This window comes from Silene latifolia, chromosome 2 (genome assembly GCF_048544455.1).
Source record: "Silene latifolia isolate original U9 population chromosome 2, ASM4854445v1, whole genome shotgun sequence".
NCBI lineage: Eukaryota > Viridiplantae > Streptophyta > Magnoliopsida > Caryophyllales > Caryophyllaceae > Silene > Silene latifolia.
The window spans coordinates 4,405,899-4,423,110 of NC_133527.1; the positions used below are offsets into that span (position 1 = coordinate 4,405,899).

At 41.1% G+C, this 17,212-nt stretch overlaps 1 pseudogene; it reads left to right on the forward strand.

The window, feature by feature from the left end:
* The first annotated feature begins 547 nt into the window (after positions 1-547).
* LOC141627665 (UDP-galactose/UDP-glucose transporter 3-like) lies at positions 548-14,717 on the forward strand (annotated as a pseudogene).
* The last annotated feature ends 2,495 nt before the right edge of the window (positions 14,718-17,212 follow it).

Here is a 17,212-nt window from a genome sequence, read left to right on the forward strand (position 1 = left end):
AGAGGGCTAAGGCGAGTCTGCGGCGCCGAGGCCGCGAAGCCGCTGGAGAAAAGTAGCCTTGCTCGGGGGCGTGCGACCTCTGTCTCCAAAGAGAGGGATGAATACAAGGGTCTGTTTAAGGCCCAGGCGGAGGTGATTCGGGGCAAAGAGGCCATCATCAAGCAAAAGGAGGTGGACATCAATATGCTCCAAACCGTCATGCTCCCCAAACTGTGCGCCGAGTTCCGGAACTTGGCCGAAGACGCTGCTAGGGAAGTTATTGGGGAGCTTTTCCCTCTTGATGGTTCTTTCCCGTGGGGCAGGTTCGACGTGCTGCTTGATGACAAGCTCGAGGCTAAGGAGAAAGCCGCGGTGGAGAAGGCCCAGGAGGCGGCGAAGGCGAAGATGGAGAGGGAGGCGGCCGCGGAGAAAGCAGCTCTTCCGAGAAGGCTAGGATGGCTAAGGAAGAAGTCGAAAGGATGAGGGCAACGAGGATGCCGAGGCCAAGGCCGAGGTCTAGAAAAGTCGCTGGGTTGCCCTCTCGGGAAGATGCGGCTACCGAGCATCGATGGCGGCGAAAGAACGAGGCTTAGGAGAGCAAGTTTACAAAGCAGACTGTTTCACTCCTCACTACCATGTCTTTGTTGATGAGAACAAGTTTACAAAGAGATCTGCTTCACTTCGAGGGCCAATTACCCACCCTTCCTCCCCGCTATCTCTTGGTATATGAACATAATTGTAGCTTTTGCTTTTTGTACAACTTTGGTAGGTTGTGTTTCGGCTTATCCCGGGGGACTACTGCCGTCGTATTCTTTTCACTTGTAATCTTGTAACTTATCTTCTAATAATAGTTCGTTTCTTTCGCCTTCGGCCTGGCCGAGGTCTTTATCTTATCTTTGTCAGAGTTATCTTCCTGTATTCCTAATTGAGCGCCCTTTTTGTTCTCGCCTCGGCTTGGCCGGGGCCGTTTTAGAGTGCGTATCTCAACTGTGTTTCAACGCTTCCAAGACACTTCGAATGCTTTTGCGAGTGTAATGTGCGATGGCTCTTGTCGGATTGACCGTGGGAGCCGGCGTTGGTTTCTTAACGGAGACTGCCGCTCTTGTCGGTACGACAGTGTGAGCCGGTGTCTGTTTCTTGATAGCGTGTTACGTGGCGTCTACCACTTGGAGTGACTGCGACGGAGTCTACCTCTTGGGGTGACTGCCGTGGCGTCTACTACTTGGGGTGACTGCGACGGCGCTGATGTCTTGTCGGAGACTGCCGCTCTTGTCGGTATGACAGTGTGAGCCGGCGTCTGTTTCTTGATAGCGTGTTACGTGGCGTCTACCACTTGGAGTGACTGCGACGGAGTCTACCTCTTGGGGTGACTGCTGTGGCGTCTACTACTTGGGGTGACTGCGACGGCGCTAATGTCTTGATGGAGACTGCCGCTCTTGTCGGTATGACAGTGTGAGCCGCGTACGTTTTGAGGATGGCTGCGACGGAGTCTACCTCTTGGGGTGATCTAGTGGCGTCTACTACTGGGGTGACTGCGACGGCGCTAATGTCTTGTCGGAGATCCGCCGCTCTTGTCGGTATGACGGTGTGAGCCGGCGTCTATTTCTTGATAGCGTGTTACGTGGCGTCTACCACTTGGAGTGATCTGCGACGAGTCTACCTCTTGGGGTGATCTAGTGGCGTCTACTACTTGGGGTGACTGCGACGGCGCTAATGTCTTGATGGAGACTGCCGCTCTTGTCGGTATGACAAAGTGTGAGCGGCGTCTGTTTCTTGATAGCGTGTTACGTGGCGTCTACCACTTGGAGTGATCTGCGACGGAGTCTACCTCTTGGGGTGACTGCTAGTGGCGTCTACTACTTGGGGTGACTGCGACGGCGCTAATGTCTTGATGGAGACTGCCGCTCTTGTCGGTATGACAGTGTGAGCCGGCGTCTGTTTCTTGATAGCGTGTTACGTGGCGTCTACCACTTGGAGTGACTGCGACGGAGTCTACCTCTTGGGGTGACTGCCGTGGCGTCTACTACTTGGGGTGACTGCGACGGCGCTAATGTCTTGATGAAGACTGCCGCTCTTGTCGGTATGACAGTGTGAGCCGGCGTCTGTTTCTTGATAGATAACTGATGTGAAAATTTTGCTTGGATGGAAGGCTTGGATGGTTTTTCATTAGGTAAATACATGCGTTGGGGTGTCCACAGCTATTTTGGGCACCTCCGCAGCTACATAAATTTCTACGAGATTGCCAATGCCCTAATGGCTCATCACAGGTACCCCTCCCCAGTCAGCCACTAGTTGCATCCATGTGGTCGCCTTCCTGCTGTAAGGACGGGCTTTTTCCTTTTTCGGACTTCCTTGCCTCCTTGAGGGATTGCATGTTGCATCCTCGGGCAGCTATCTGGATGTTGATCACCTCATCCTTCTCGTCTTTGGAGACGAGCTTATGCGCTTCCCCCCGGTCCGAGACGTACAGCAGTGTTAGGGCCCGGATGGACATCACTGCGTCGGCCTCGCTCAGGGTGACTCGGCCTATGAGAACGTTGTAGGCGGACGAGCCGTCAATGACCACGAACTCAGCTAGGACGTTTTTAGCCGCGTTCTTTTCGCCAAACGTCACCGGGAGTCTGATTGATCCCAGCGGCACCAGGCCGGCTCCAGAGAAGCTGTATAGGGGGTTGGTGCAGGGGCTCAAGTCCTTGATCTTCAGGCCGAGGCCGAGAAAGCACTCTCTAAACATGATGTTCGTGTATGCGCCTGTGTCAATCAGGCACCTCTTGACCAGGTGGTTGGATATGTCCAAATTGACTACAAGCGGGTCGCTGTGAGGGGCGATGACCCCTTCGTAGTCCTTTCTTCCGATAGTCATGTCGGGGATGTTTGCGGAGGGGATCCCTGAGTTGGGCACAAAGTTGATGGCCTGGTATAGCTCGTTTAGGTGTCGTTTGTGCCCATGAGTGGACCCTCCGTTCTCGTTGCCACCGATGACAACGTGAATCACTCCTATCCGCTCGAAGACGGACTTCTTGTCTGAACTGTCGGCGTTAGTCTTCTGACCTTTTGCAACGTACTTGCCGAGGCTTCCCTTTCGGATCAGTTCCTCTATGGCATTCTTCAGATGGCGGCAGTCGTTGGTTAAATGGCCGGTGTGGCCGTGGTACTCACAGTACTGGCTCGTGTCACCGTTACTTTTTGGCTTGGGGGGTCTCTCCCACTTCTGGCCCTCGTTTTTGCTCAGGGCGAAGACCTCGGCGGCTGATACGACGAGAGGGGTCTTTTCACTATACCGCCTCTGATGGTACGTTTCTGAGTTCCATCCGGCGCCCGCCGAGTCCTGTTTCCGGTCGGATCTGTCCGACCGTGATCTATTATTCTCACGGCGTCTTCCATCGGACCGCGAACCGTTGTCGTCACGGCGTCCTTCGTCCTGATTGTCCTGCCTGTGACTCTTCTTTTCTGAGTGTTCGGCTTACGGGGATCTACCCAGTCTTGTGATAGTCTTCTACCTTGATGGCTTGGTCGGCCAACTTCCCCGGCGGCGTTCAAGCCCAGCCTCCGCTCTTGATGAGCTCGTTTTTAAGGCTCCCCTTGGGAGGCCTTTCATCGATGCGAAGGCCGCCACTCGGATTAATTTCTCGAATCTGCTGGACCTTTCCATCAAACCTCTTCACATAGCTCCGGAGAGACTCGCCCCCCTCCTGTCTGATAGTCAGGAGGTCAGATGTCTCTACGGCTCTTCTCTTGTTACAAGAGTACTGGGCAAGGAAGGCATCCTTTAGATCGGCGTAATAATACACCGAGCCGTCGGGAAGCCCTTTGTACCAGCTCTCGAGCCATCCCATGCAAAGTTGTTAGGAAAATTCGGCACTGCACCTCATCGGGCCGCTCCCATACCGACATGTAGGACTCGAAAGCCTCGGCGTGGTCGGTGGATCACTATCTCCCTTGTATGACGAGGTGGCAACTTGAGCTTATGCGGCACCGGACTTCCAAGACGTAGGCGTTGAGGGGTCGCCTAACCACGTGTCGAATGACACGCGGCGACCGGCTCCTTGCATCCCTAACCTGGCTCCTCCCTCCGTAGCGGGAGGGGCTCCTTCTTCGACTCGGACTTCTTCTCCAACTCTGCTGAGTCGGACTCCTCTGGCTCCTTCGGGGTGAGCCTCGTTCGTGTGGCGGGGACGCGGTCCTCCCACGAGTGTGGGAAGGACTTAGGTCTACCGCGCCCACTTTGGGCTCCCCGCGTCTTGGGCGGGTCGGCTTCTCCTAGTGCCCCGTTCAAATTTCTCGAGTCACATTTTGGGCCCTAGCCTCCCGGACAGGTTCGCCGCTCTTGTCGGCGTGACAAAGTGAGCGGGCGTATTAATGATTAGGTCCAGGAGCATCTTCGACTTTGCTACGTCAACCACCCGTCCCATGATGGTGACCTGGTTGGTTTGGCACCGCAGGTGTCTGGTATTATTGGCATCCCGACTTCTGTTGAATTACTCCGCCGGTGGAGGGTTGCTCGACTCGCATTTGTGGACGACATCATCGTGGTAAAATTCGGTTTCGTCCGTCACGAATACCTCTTGTTGTTTCGACATTTTCTTAGCTTTTTGGGGTGGGTTTTTGTTGATTTGTTGTTTTTTTGTTTGGGAATGAATGTGACTAGCTTCTAGTGTCTTTCCCCACGTGACGGCGCCAAATTGTTCCGGTGTAATTTCCCGGAGCGATTATTAGTTACCACCCGTGGCTTGTAGAATAATGTCTTGAGTTGAACCCTTCTTGCTTCTATCGTCCCTCTCGGCCTCTCCCCGCAACAATGAACGAATCGAGGGCTTGGGCGTGTGCCAGCGTACTCACTCCGACGCTCAAGTCGGAAACTTAAAGGATTAAGCTGTGTTACTTGGCTAGATACGTATTGTAGAGAGATAAGGGAGATATTACCAGATGAATAGTCTATTTAGGTTTTAGTTGTGGGATCCTTTCCTCAATGAAGGTTGAGGAGTATTTATAGGCTTTCACCTTTTGTCACGTAGTGGCCAAGTGGCCAAGTGGCTAGCAGGTGGAAAGACTGATCTACCCCTCGGCCGAGATGCCTATGGCAGGCCGGCGGGCCGTGTTGACTCGCCGCCGAGGGGTCTTGGATATGAGTACGCGGGTATGTGTCCCGGGGCAGTCATCATGCCGAGACCAGTGGCAGTCGATGGGATGCATCGGCTAGTCTGTCTAAGTCGTTGACTTGCTGTGGATATCTTTGACCTTGCTCAATGTGTTGACTTGGTCAGCGGTGCAGAATATGCCCCATCAATTATAATTTTTAAAATCAATATTTTTGAAAACCATCAAACCTCCATTGATGATGGAGAAGATGAAGATGGTTGTTGTAATGATTATAGAATTATTTAGAGAAGGAAAAGAGAGAGAGAGTGCTTTGTTTATTATTGAAACAATATTATGAATGTGATAATTTGTTTACAGGGAGTGATCTTGTTTATATACTAAGATCTCTAACCGACTAACAAACTTAGTTGGTGGTTAGTTACATGGTAGTTACATGACATTTGACTAGTCAACTAACTACTTAGCTTGTATATTCTACAATTTTTATTAAGGAGCTCAAATTCTTTCAAATAAAGTACGTAATGTACAAGTTTAAGCTCAAATAATTATTTATAAAGTTCGGATTCTTTTCTATACAACTGTTTGTATAGTTTACTTACTGACTTACTGTAGCTTTGATGTCAAAAAAACAAGTAAAAATTAACCAAAAAATTTAAAAGCTCGAAAAGTTATACATAAACTCAACTAGCTAGATGTGTTATGGTTGTACAATAGTCTTATACATCTGAATGTATAATCTTATATTTTCACTGATTTACTTCGTAATTCTTATCTTCGGTGCAAATTATTAAATGCTATAAAAAGTACTACATCCTTTTATTCGCTGAAATTGCAACATTTTCGTTATTTGGTCTATTCAGATAAATTACAGCCATTTTATTCCATTTATGTCGTCAATTCGTCATGTTTGTGTATGTACATAAAATTGATCGTACAATGTTTTATTGAGTGAACTCACCTCGTCTCACAAAACTACTTAATTCAAAGAGTGTAAAGAAGTTAGTGAATAAATAACGGAAGAACCTATGAACTTCTCCTAGGAAAAACTAATTAAATATAGACGATATTTAATATTTTAATTTCAAAAATTTTTATATAAAACCGTTTACAATAATTATGATCGTAAAGCCAAATGATTATTTACCTGAAAACACCCACTAAAATAACTTTCACCAATCACCACTTTCCATAATAAGACATCAAGGTCTTTGGCTGTATAATTTTATAACGGAGAAATAGGAACATACATTGGATGCAGTAACTCAGACCTCATTTGTTAATGAGTTTATGTTTATTTTTTCTGAGTTTTTTAAAGACTGTAAGTTACATTTTAATTTTTTTATCGTCAAAACTCAAATTTTACTGAGCTTATATATAATGTTTTTTAGTTATATTGTAATTTTTGAGCTTAATGTTTAAGTGAATGAAATCATAAACTTTATAGAAAACTCAAAATTTTTATTATAATGCTTAAAAACTAGAAAACCGTAATTATGTATAATCCAGTTACTGTTTTACAACGTGATATTGTATGTAGTACGACAATATATAAATAAATAGGATACATTCATTTTCATATATGTAGAAGGTATCGTAGAGATTAATACATCTACAATTAGATAAATAGATAATAGACTCTTTTTTGCATTATATTTCGAGCTTGGTGACTCAAACTTTGCCAAATTAACATAATATCAAAACCAACCAAATTAAAGTACAATGACACAAACTTAGTTTTCCTTACATTTATCCTTCAACGTACCAATGATACGAAGAAGGAGACGTATGAAAATAATAAAATTCATAGACCTTGCTACCATAAAAAATCACGTCCCTAAAAGTGAGGAACGTAAAATTTAGTAGCTTAGGATTTGCATGGATGCCATGCAAAGTTACACAACACGGTGTAGAGTGGTGACGGTTAGGTGAAGGACGCCACCAACAATGTTACCCACTTGGACTACCGGGCCTTGAAGGACTCCATTGGTGTTAGCCCAAATGCCGCAACTGGCAATAGGAAGAGTAACTCTAACGTATAGAGTCGAAAGATTTAAAATTGAGGCTAAGACTGCCCCAGAATTGAGCGTGATTAAGCAAGTTCCATCAAGGTCCGTGTTAGCGGACGCAATTGGTTGATTGTTGACGAAAAGAGTCACTGTAATATCAGTCAATGGGGCCGCATTGCCACTGACTACCCCACAAGGGTTAGCCTGGCAATGTAGCCCCAGATTCAGTAGGCACGAGGTGACAGACACGCCCCCAATCGCGAGTCCGTGGGCTTGTGAGGTGGCTAGGACGAGAAGGGTTGCTAGTGCTAACAAGGTTTTCGAGGAGGCGGCCATTTTGATAATATTAGTTTTTGGTGAATTATTAATGTGTTTTTTGTAGGTGATGGAAATGGTGAGGGTAAAGGAGGGAGTTTGAAGGGTTTTTATAGGGTTGGAAAATTGATTTTTTTTTTTTTTTTTTTTTTTTTTTTTTTTGGGACCAAGTTGTTGGTTGTGTGTATATGCAAATTGAACTCAAATTAATAACTATGGAGCATGTAGGTCGATAGTATTAGAGGTGGCAAACGGGTCAATCGGATAAGTTTCGGTTCGGGTTCTTTCGGATCGGATTATTTTGGTTTACCTTTTTTTTCGATTTCAGTTCGGTTCAACTCAGGTTGGATTCAGTTTTCACTTTTAATCGGTTGTAGATATTTCGGATCGGTTCAGGTTCGAGTTGGGTCAATATTGGTGCAAATAAAGTTCGAGTCGGGTTAATATCAGAGCAGATGAGATTCGAGTCAGGTCATAATCGGATCGGATGTCAAGGAATTAAGTCTTTATTCAAAACATTGGATATAATACGAATAATTTTTTTTTAAAAAGTAATAAATAATGTTTTTTTGTATAACTACGATATAATATTAATTCATTGACGTCAAATGGGTGACACTCATGTAAAAAAAGACACCCTAGATGTGACGCCTAGGTACATTCGGGTCATTTCGGGTTTCAATGTTAGGTTTCTGTCATCAATGTACGGGTTGAAATCGGTTCAGGTGTATATCGGTTCGGATTAAAACAATTAAGGTTGAAACAGTTCAGGTTCATTCGATTTTGGGTCTATTTTGGATATTACAAATTCGGTTCGATTTCGAATCAATTCAGGTCGATTCAGGTTTCAGGGTGAAGTTCAGTTATACCTTTCGGGTGTACAGTCAGGTGTCAATTCAGGTATTTTCGATCGGTTTTTCGGGTTCGGTATACTTTTGCCAGGTCTAGATAGTATGGGCTTGCCTTTGATTAGGTTATGGGAATCGCCAAGTTGTATGTTGTTGGCATGGCATGCTAATATATTGCCAAATTAAGTATTTTTGAATTGGAGTGAAATATATATTTTTGGACTTTTAAATTTGATGAAACTACATTGTTTTTTGTGTGTTCAATTTTGATTTATACTATAATAACTTTAAAATTTATAATTCAGAAATTCATTTACATTAAAGCCTAAATCAGATAGATTATTAATATAATGCTATTGTATAATGATAGCATTATATTAATAATCTATCTGATTTTGTATTGTCTATATATATCAACTCACTTACATAAATGAGTCATTAAGTTTTAGCCATATCTACTAATTTCGTTTTTACATTTGTATTATTTTCGGGTCGTGTCATTGGTTGTTAGCCATTTAGCCTAAATTTCGACATATTTGGTTAGTTAGATTGAAAATTGAAATAGCTAGGCGTGACTTGCTCCACGTATTCGAAAATAAATTGAAAGCAACAATGCGTATCGAATGTCAGAATGTCAATATAGTTGTGCATGGCATTGTGTAGAAGATTACGTTATGCATGAAACCTTATCACCCAATTTATTGCACAAGCCCGTCCGTCTGTTAAAATAATTCGTAACTATTTGAGTTAGACCTCGTTTTTTTAGACTTATAATAATTCATTCGGTTCAGTTTAATTTAGATATTCTTTTTTTTTTGGGTGACGAGGGAACCCACAGCCGCTACCTTCGGTGCGCACTGGGTAAACCCTCGGGTGTACGTGATAGCCTGCAAACCACGTATACCAGGTAAGCCATTTCAATTGAATAATTTGTTTGGGTTCAATTCCCGAAAGAATACTAGTGTAGATTTCCTGAAATTGGGCATGAAAATCCAAAGTAGTTAAGCAAATGATTTCCTGAAAATATGAGTTTGCTTAAAATTATTGTACAATTATTATGGATTTATGGTGTCAGCCATTTCTAATATTGCTAAAGGCCTACTTATGGGATTATAAATTTATAATGCTTTGTTTGGGGAGGACCAGAGAGAAAATGAAAATTTTTGTTTTTGGATATTGTAGTTAATTTGGTCGAGTTGAGGTTTGTTTTCTTTCGTAACCATTCGGTAGCTACTATGTACTCCGTATATGTTACTCCCTCTGTTTCGATCATTTGTTATCTATTGTAATTAGCACAAAGACCAAGGAAATGCAAATGAATGTCTAACAAAGTAATATAATATTATTATTTCATCCACTTGCACACTACCTTTTACATATAAAACTTAACAAAAATAAAAATAGATAACAATTCACTGATATAACCCAAAATGAAAATAGATAACAAATAACCGGGACGGAGGGAGTAACTTTGATAATTATTTTTTTTTTTTGGTGTACGAAGGACCGGCATTTTTAAAGTCCCCGGTGGACCGATAACCGCATGATTTGCGCAGCCTAGGGTTCGAACACGGGACCTCTCAACTCCTGCCCATTGGCAAGCTTTGAAGGTTAAACCCGATGCCACTAGACTCGCATCACTTGGTTTAACTTTGATAATTATTGTGAAGGAAAGACCAATTATAATTATTGTTATCGGATAACAAGTTCATCAAACTGATCATTTGACTTACTAAAGTTAGTGTCAAAATACAAAGAAAAAAAATAACTAACACACATTCAAAACCCAGAGATGGAAATTCACATGCTTGTGGGTCGGTCTTCCACTTATGTCTATAAGACCGTTGGGGATAACTTAATTAGTGGTATGAACGTCGGTGGTTCGGCTTGGGATGCAAGGTGCAATGTGGTGATGATGCAGAATATCATAGCGGATCAAAAAGTAGCACCATCGCCGGACACTCTCTCTCATTCAAGTGAGGGGATGATTGTTTAAACCTCTTCCCATATATCGGGATATCATCTCAGGGTTGAGATCCGGTGAGAACCTATAACATAATGAGAACCATGAGAACCTCTAGAGCATATAAAAGCCGCTAGATTATAGTTAATCCACCAATGACTGGTATCATTAAAAAATAAAAACCACGCATTTCTTGCTTTCTCTCTATCTCCAATTCCATCATTGCAAACCATCGCGCTTCTTCAGTTCTTCGTTGCCGACCTCTGCGTCAAGGGCGGCTATGACCAAGTGCGGGATGAGCGCGTGAACTGGACCTCCAAATTTTTGGGCCTCGTGTTCGTATAAATTATGAAAACATTAGTCATATATACATAATAATCTCCATGTATATTAACAGAAGTGTGATAGCACATTGGTGAAAACATGTTTCAATTACCCAAGTCATCCGAGTTCGAGCCTTGCCATAACCATTTTTATTTATTTTCTCGAATTTTGAGGGCCTCCGTTTTCATTTTGCACGGGGCCTCCGAATTATTCGAGACGCCCCTGCTCTGCGTTTCTCCTTCTCCACTAGCGTCGACCACCTTAATTCTCCTCCTTCACTTACCATTGACAAAGGTAAATTTCATGTTCAATTGTTTCAATTTTGTAAGCTACAAGTTATTATTTTCGTGTTATTGCAGTATCACAATGATTGTATTCCAAATTTCTTTAATTGATTCGGATTTAGCCTAAATTGATTCAATATTGAATTAGCTTGAGTAATCTGCAGTAAATTAGGGTTCATAAACAATTCTATCTGGATATTAGGCATTAATTGATCGTCGTTGTAATTATTAGTGCTCATGTTTTCCTAATATGATTTGACCTTAATTTCAGCAAGTTTGTTTGATTTTTCATAAATATAATTAACCTCCTAGGTTGCATATCTGATTTGATGAAATGGACAGCCTCACTTTTCCTATTTTTAATGTTTGCAGCCATGCTTATTTTTAGTGTATGTAGTGGTTATTTTGGTGCATCTACTGAATATTCCTATGCACCTAGTCTTATTTCCCCGTGCAAGATAATCGTTTAGTGTGAAAAGCTCAAATCGGAGGAATCAGATGCCTAGTTTTGCTCCCTCAGCCCAATGACATCCCTTCTGCTTAATTAGAAGAGTGGAAATTTTTTGGAATAATTGGTGTTTGATGTTATTTAGTACATATATGATGTGTAGTTGTCATTTCTTTGAATGTCCCAACATTTTTTTTCCTGCCTACTCATCTGATGTGAGTGCTATGCCTTTTCCAAAAGCTTTTCATTGTTAATTGATCGTAGATGTGCATTAGCAATGATTTGATGAAACATAAACTATGTATCACCTTTCTCCCTTACCTAGAATTTGTGATTTGGTAAGAATTCATAACAAATAGCTATCATTCAGAATGTTATCCAACAAAGACTGAAATTTATAAATTGAGAAGCTTCAGGGCTCTTTTGTTTTTAAAAAACCAAATTCTTGAGTAATTACTTTGCTAACTTAGTGGATTTCATTATCATTTATAAGGGTTATTAGTCACAATTAGGGTGATAACCATATCGTTACTTTGATTTTCGAAGACCTTGACATGATTTATATGTAACTCTTTGATTCTCGTTGGCGTGTGTGGACAACTTGACCATACGTATTTGTGGTGTAATAGAGTATCTAAGTTATAATTTGTTGTATATTTTAGGTGAACTCGTGTATGTGAGCTATGTGTTGGTGTATCTGAGAGGTGAACTCAGTGAAGCTAATTGATGTACCCGAGCTCTATTTTTGTGTCCCTCTGAGGTGAAATAATGTATTTTAGCTATAATTTAGTGCATTTGTGAAATATAATATTGTATCTGAGTTATAGGGTGGTCTTAACCAATTCTTGCTTTATATGCCATAGTGTGGTTATGTATATTTTACCGCACGAATCATTGTGTATCTGAGGCCAGACTTGTATATGTATGAGCATGCCGGTGTTCTTAATAGAAACATCATGTTGAAGTATGTCACTCATACATCGATTTATTCCTCAACATTGTTTTTTTACCGTTCAAAGTGGTTTAACATTGGGTTTTCGTCCTAATTATTTGGACAATGACTCAAGTTGACTATGATATAAATACTCCTGGGTATATGATAATCAAACTAGATTCTTCATTTCATCTTATTAGTTATTACACATTTGCTTTTACAATGTGAATTAGTAGTGGGTCTCTGAGTTTGTTTAGGTCTAAACTAGGTACAATTAATATTCTGCAAACCATGTAAGAAATCGGACATGTAAGTTAGGCACTATAGTACATATTGTTCATGTTCTGAGAATGTTTGTTTGTTAGAATTTGAATTGTTCAACTTGTTTTATTGTGTTCTTGTGAGGTGAAGTGTAATATTGTATTCGAGCTATATATATACGCTGGTCCTAACAATTTTTGATTTCTATGCCATAGTGTGGTTATGTATATTTTGCCGCACGAATCATTGTGTATCTGGAGGCCTGACTTGTGTATCTAGAGTACTAATGTGTGCATCTATGTTGTTCTTCTAGTTCATGGTGGAGACACGTGAATTGATGGGTGTGGTGGTGTGTTGTTGTCGCCTAGGGCTGGTGTGGTGGTATGGGGAAGTGGTGGTGTGTTGTTGAGTGGTGGCAGCTATCGTTGGTAGTGATTGGTTTGGGTTGCATAAAATTTGACGCTAGATACACAATTTAGTATTTCATATACACAAGCCGATTTGTGTATCTGGAGGCCGGACTTGTGTATGTAGAATACAAAAGTGTGTATATGTGTGGTCCGTAAAGGTTCGTACCGTAACTTGATGTGATTTTGACTTGAGGGTTTTAGCATGTTTTTCATGTTGCATATCTGACTTGAAGAAATACACAATCTCACTTTACTTTGTTAGTGTTTAATTTTTTGTGTATGTAGTGGTTATTTGTGTGTATCTACTGAATATTTCTATGCATCTAGGCTTCTTTCTACTGCATAATATTGGCTTAGTGAAAAAACTAATAAGCTTGCAGAGCTCAAATCATATGAGAAGGAGGCGTAACTTTGCCTCTCTCAGCCTCGATGACCTACCCTACTTATTTAGAAGAGTGAAAATTCATTGGAATTACTTATATGCTGTTATTTAGTGCATTCCAATTATCTATAGTTGCCATTACTTTAGATACCGAACTTATTCTCTTCTTACCCGCTCATCTGATATGAGCGTCATGCCCTTCCTAAAAGTTTTTCTTGTTAGTTGATCGCAGTCGCTGTTAGTTTATCGTAGATGTTCATAAAGCACAGGTCTACACTCAACGCTCATGGAAGCGGCCATATGGTGTTGTTCTATTAATTAGTAGGTGGTTTGGATGAATCTGGTGCTCACCTTTACTAGAAATCTAGAACTGTTCAAGTGGAAATTACCTTGGATATCAAGCATTTGCTGTCGAATCCCCATCACAAGCTGGTAAAACATACTTGGAACGCAAATTACAAATTTGAGCTGAAATTGAAGCTGGTGTTCAGTTTCGATGATGTTATGTACCCGACAATCGATTCCGGTGCGTTTGCGTCGCCATTACAAATTTACGGAATCCCGATTCTTAATTCTTAATTCGTAATTTGTAATTTGTGATTTCTTGAGGTTTTTGTTTTTGAAACTTACAATTGTGCTTTAAATCTTTTTGTTGTCTGTCTTAATTTTTTGTGTTTGTTTGTAGGAGTGTCACGCTTATATGTAGTTTTATGTGGGTAGTGAAGGAGCGTCGTTATTTGGTTTTGGATTTATGCTATATCTTGGCTATTTTTGCACTCTCAAAGGTGATAAGCCAATTTCCTAGTACACTAAAGTTGTTCTTTCATTTGCTTTTGTTTGTTACCGTAGGACATTGAAGTCGTTTGTCATCATCATCATAATCATCATCGATCACCAGATTAGAAGATCTAATACTTGTTTATCTTGTTGACGCCTCAGACTAGTGCAAAGACGATCAGTAAACTAGCACACCCCCAACGCACCTCTTGGATATGGGCTCTGCTTCTTAAACCTTGAAATGCTACACAGGATTCAATAACAGCAAGGTATTATTACTGGAACTTTCTTCCGTCACCTTCTCAGATACCCAAAGACAAGTGCTTAGGATATAATGCTGGGGATGAATCTATGGGCAACCATATACAACATGGCCTTCATGTTTGGTTGGCCGCGTGCAAGTGGATACGAAGCCATTAGATTCTGCCAGCTCCATCCTGAGGCGGCCTGAGACATTTTCTTCTCTCGCTTATGCGGTCCTGTTGGCGAACTTCATTTTTCTTATCACGGTCGCTTCGGTCCTTGCAAGTTTGTCGATTGTCATCTCTTCACTTTTGAGTGGGAATCCGCTCTCTGCAACCGGTGGAGTAGTGTTACCATGGTCTTCTCTGGTTTATCCTACCAGATTTCACCTGAAATGGCAGAAGTTACAACTATTGCAGAAAAATAGGAAGGGTACTCAATGACTATGAGTTTATGGTATATAGATTCTGGATTTATTACAAATTTACGGAATCCCCATATAACTATCACTATTATTTGGAGTCTGAAGGCAATATCTTGGCTTTCCTGCCTGCTTCATATGTAAAATAAGAATCCAAAATATTTTGCTGTCTCCGTTTCCTTGGTAGTAGCTATGAGCTAGCTGCTTTTCGAGTAAAATACATGCGCTGATGAAATAGTCCTCTAACTCAAGCTTAAGCTCTTCTTTCTTCGGCGTGTTACTTATTTTGAAAGCCAATTAGCTCAAATGGGAGAGCATTGTGCAATGCACAAGATGTGGGTTCGACTCCCATATTGGCTATGAAATACCAAATCTTTCTTTTATTCTAAGAATGAAATAGTGTAATTGATAATCCTATTTCCAGTTCTTATCACGGACCTAAAGACAAAAAAGATGAGGAAATTGGACACTTATTTCATGCATGTACAGGGTTGTTTAATGCACATATGTTGCTTTTTCATGCATCTAATAGGCTATATGGGACTCGAACCCATACCTTTGTGCAAAATTTGCACATTGCTCTACCATTGAGCTAATAGCCTTTAAAATACGCTAAACAAATACGAGTATTAAATAACGAGCATATCATATGATTATGGCCTCCTAAATAACTGACATAAGTATACTGAAATGTTTCTGACATATTAGCAAGATAAGTAATAGATAAACTAAAATGCCTTATAGTTACATAAAAAGAACGGTAAATACATTAAATCTCCTCCACAATCATTTCCCTTATTTCATGTACATAGAACTTTTTTTCATGCACATAGAACCTTATTTCATGCACATAGGACCGTATATCATGCACATATAATCTTATTTCAAGCCCATATAAAATTAACGTCCTTGATAAACAGTAATTAGTATCATAATATAACCAAATGATGCAACTGAAGAACTTTTTAATACACATAGAACCTTATTTCATGCACATAGAAGCTTATTTTATACACATATAACCTTATTTCATGCCCATATAAAATTAGCGTCCTTAACTAATAATAATTAGTATCATAATATAACCAACTGATGCATCTGAAGAACTTTTTAATGCACATAGAACCATATTTCATGCATATAGACTTGCAATTTTTTATATAGTTCTTGTCATACATGTTATCGGTTCATTTATAGTGAACTAAGTAAGGGGTCATTTTTAGTTTCACTTCTATTCAAAATCACAAGTCACTGCAGGCCTACAGTCGTTTTACTCCTAAACTTCTGAATTTCCAAACACTTTCAATCAGTTCGGTCGATCAGCCATGCCTATCAAAAGTAAAATTCACTCATCACATAACAAATTTTACCTGTGGTTTTACTTCGACAATATGTTTGCCGCGTTTAACATCAACAGGTTCATTAGCGAGCACATTCTCCAAATGGTCAAGTAGCTCTTTCGACTGGGTCACACCAAAATCAAGGTCAGAATCTTGATAATGCCACACCAAAGTCAAGTGTTTCCTTTTGCTCTATGGAAGACCCATCTCATTTGCCTCGCATAATGCTCCATAATCGGTTGGACAACCGTCTTCCAATCCAAATCATGCCTTGCATGCTTTGGACTCCCAAAGAGAATTCTTACTCCACCTACAATCAAAGAAAAAAAACATTTTACTATTTGCAAGGCAGGAAAAATTCCACAAAAAATGGGAAAGACTCTTATATGTGAGTCAAACCCATTAACAGTGTAACTAAATGAAAAATACATAAGGATTTCGGAAGATAAAAAACAGATGTGTAAGTACCGAGTAAAGTAGCCATGCTCAGCTGATAATCCAAGCTTTTCACAAGAGGAGAACCACTTGCTGAGAATCTCTCTACCTCTTCCACTTACAATGAAGACGGTATTTTTCGGTCGTTGCATAAATCGCGCAAGATTGCGATGACTTCAACGCTCGAGCTTATTTCCAAGTTCACGTAGGCAATCAACCAAAGAATACTAGTATTGAACTCCAGTTAGCCGAGCTTTGACCAAACGAAGCTAGCAAACAAATGGGGCACCAAACACGATTGAAACCTTATTTCCAAGTTCACGTACGCAATAACTTAATGTGAGGGCAATCACTAATGGCGACTAATCAATAACAAATCCTTTAATTCAACCTCTCTATGTCGAAAAAAGAGCGGGGTAAGGCAGTGTACAACCAACACTCCTTACCCCGCCATATGCGAACCCTCGAGGCAATAAACCCTCAATTTTCAACCACATTAACTAAATCAAACAAAACATCCGAACACAATGTACCCTCCAAAGTAAGAATTCAACTTTAGCTAAACAAGTACAAGTACTTAAAAACCTAATTCAAAACAAGGGAGCTAGTAACTAAAGTGGCAATCAATCAACTAATCTTTAACCAAAGAATAAACCACGAATTTGAATTCTCTATCGGTAGTTAAGGCAAAGACCTACTCACAAACAATCATCACCGCATCTAATACGATGCAGCCGTTGCT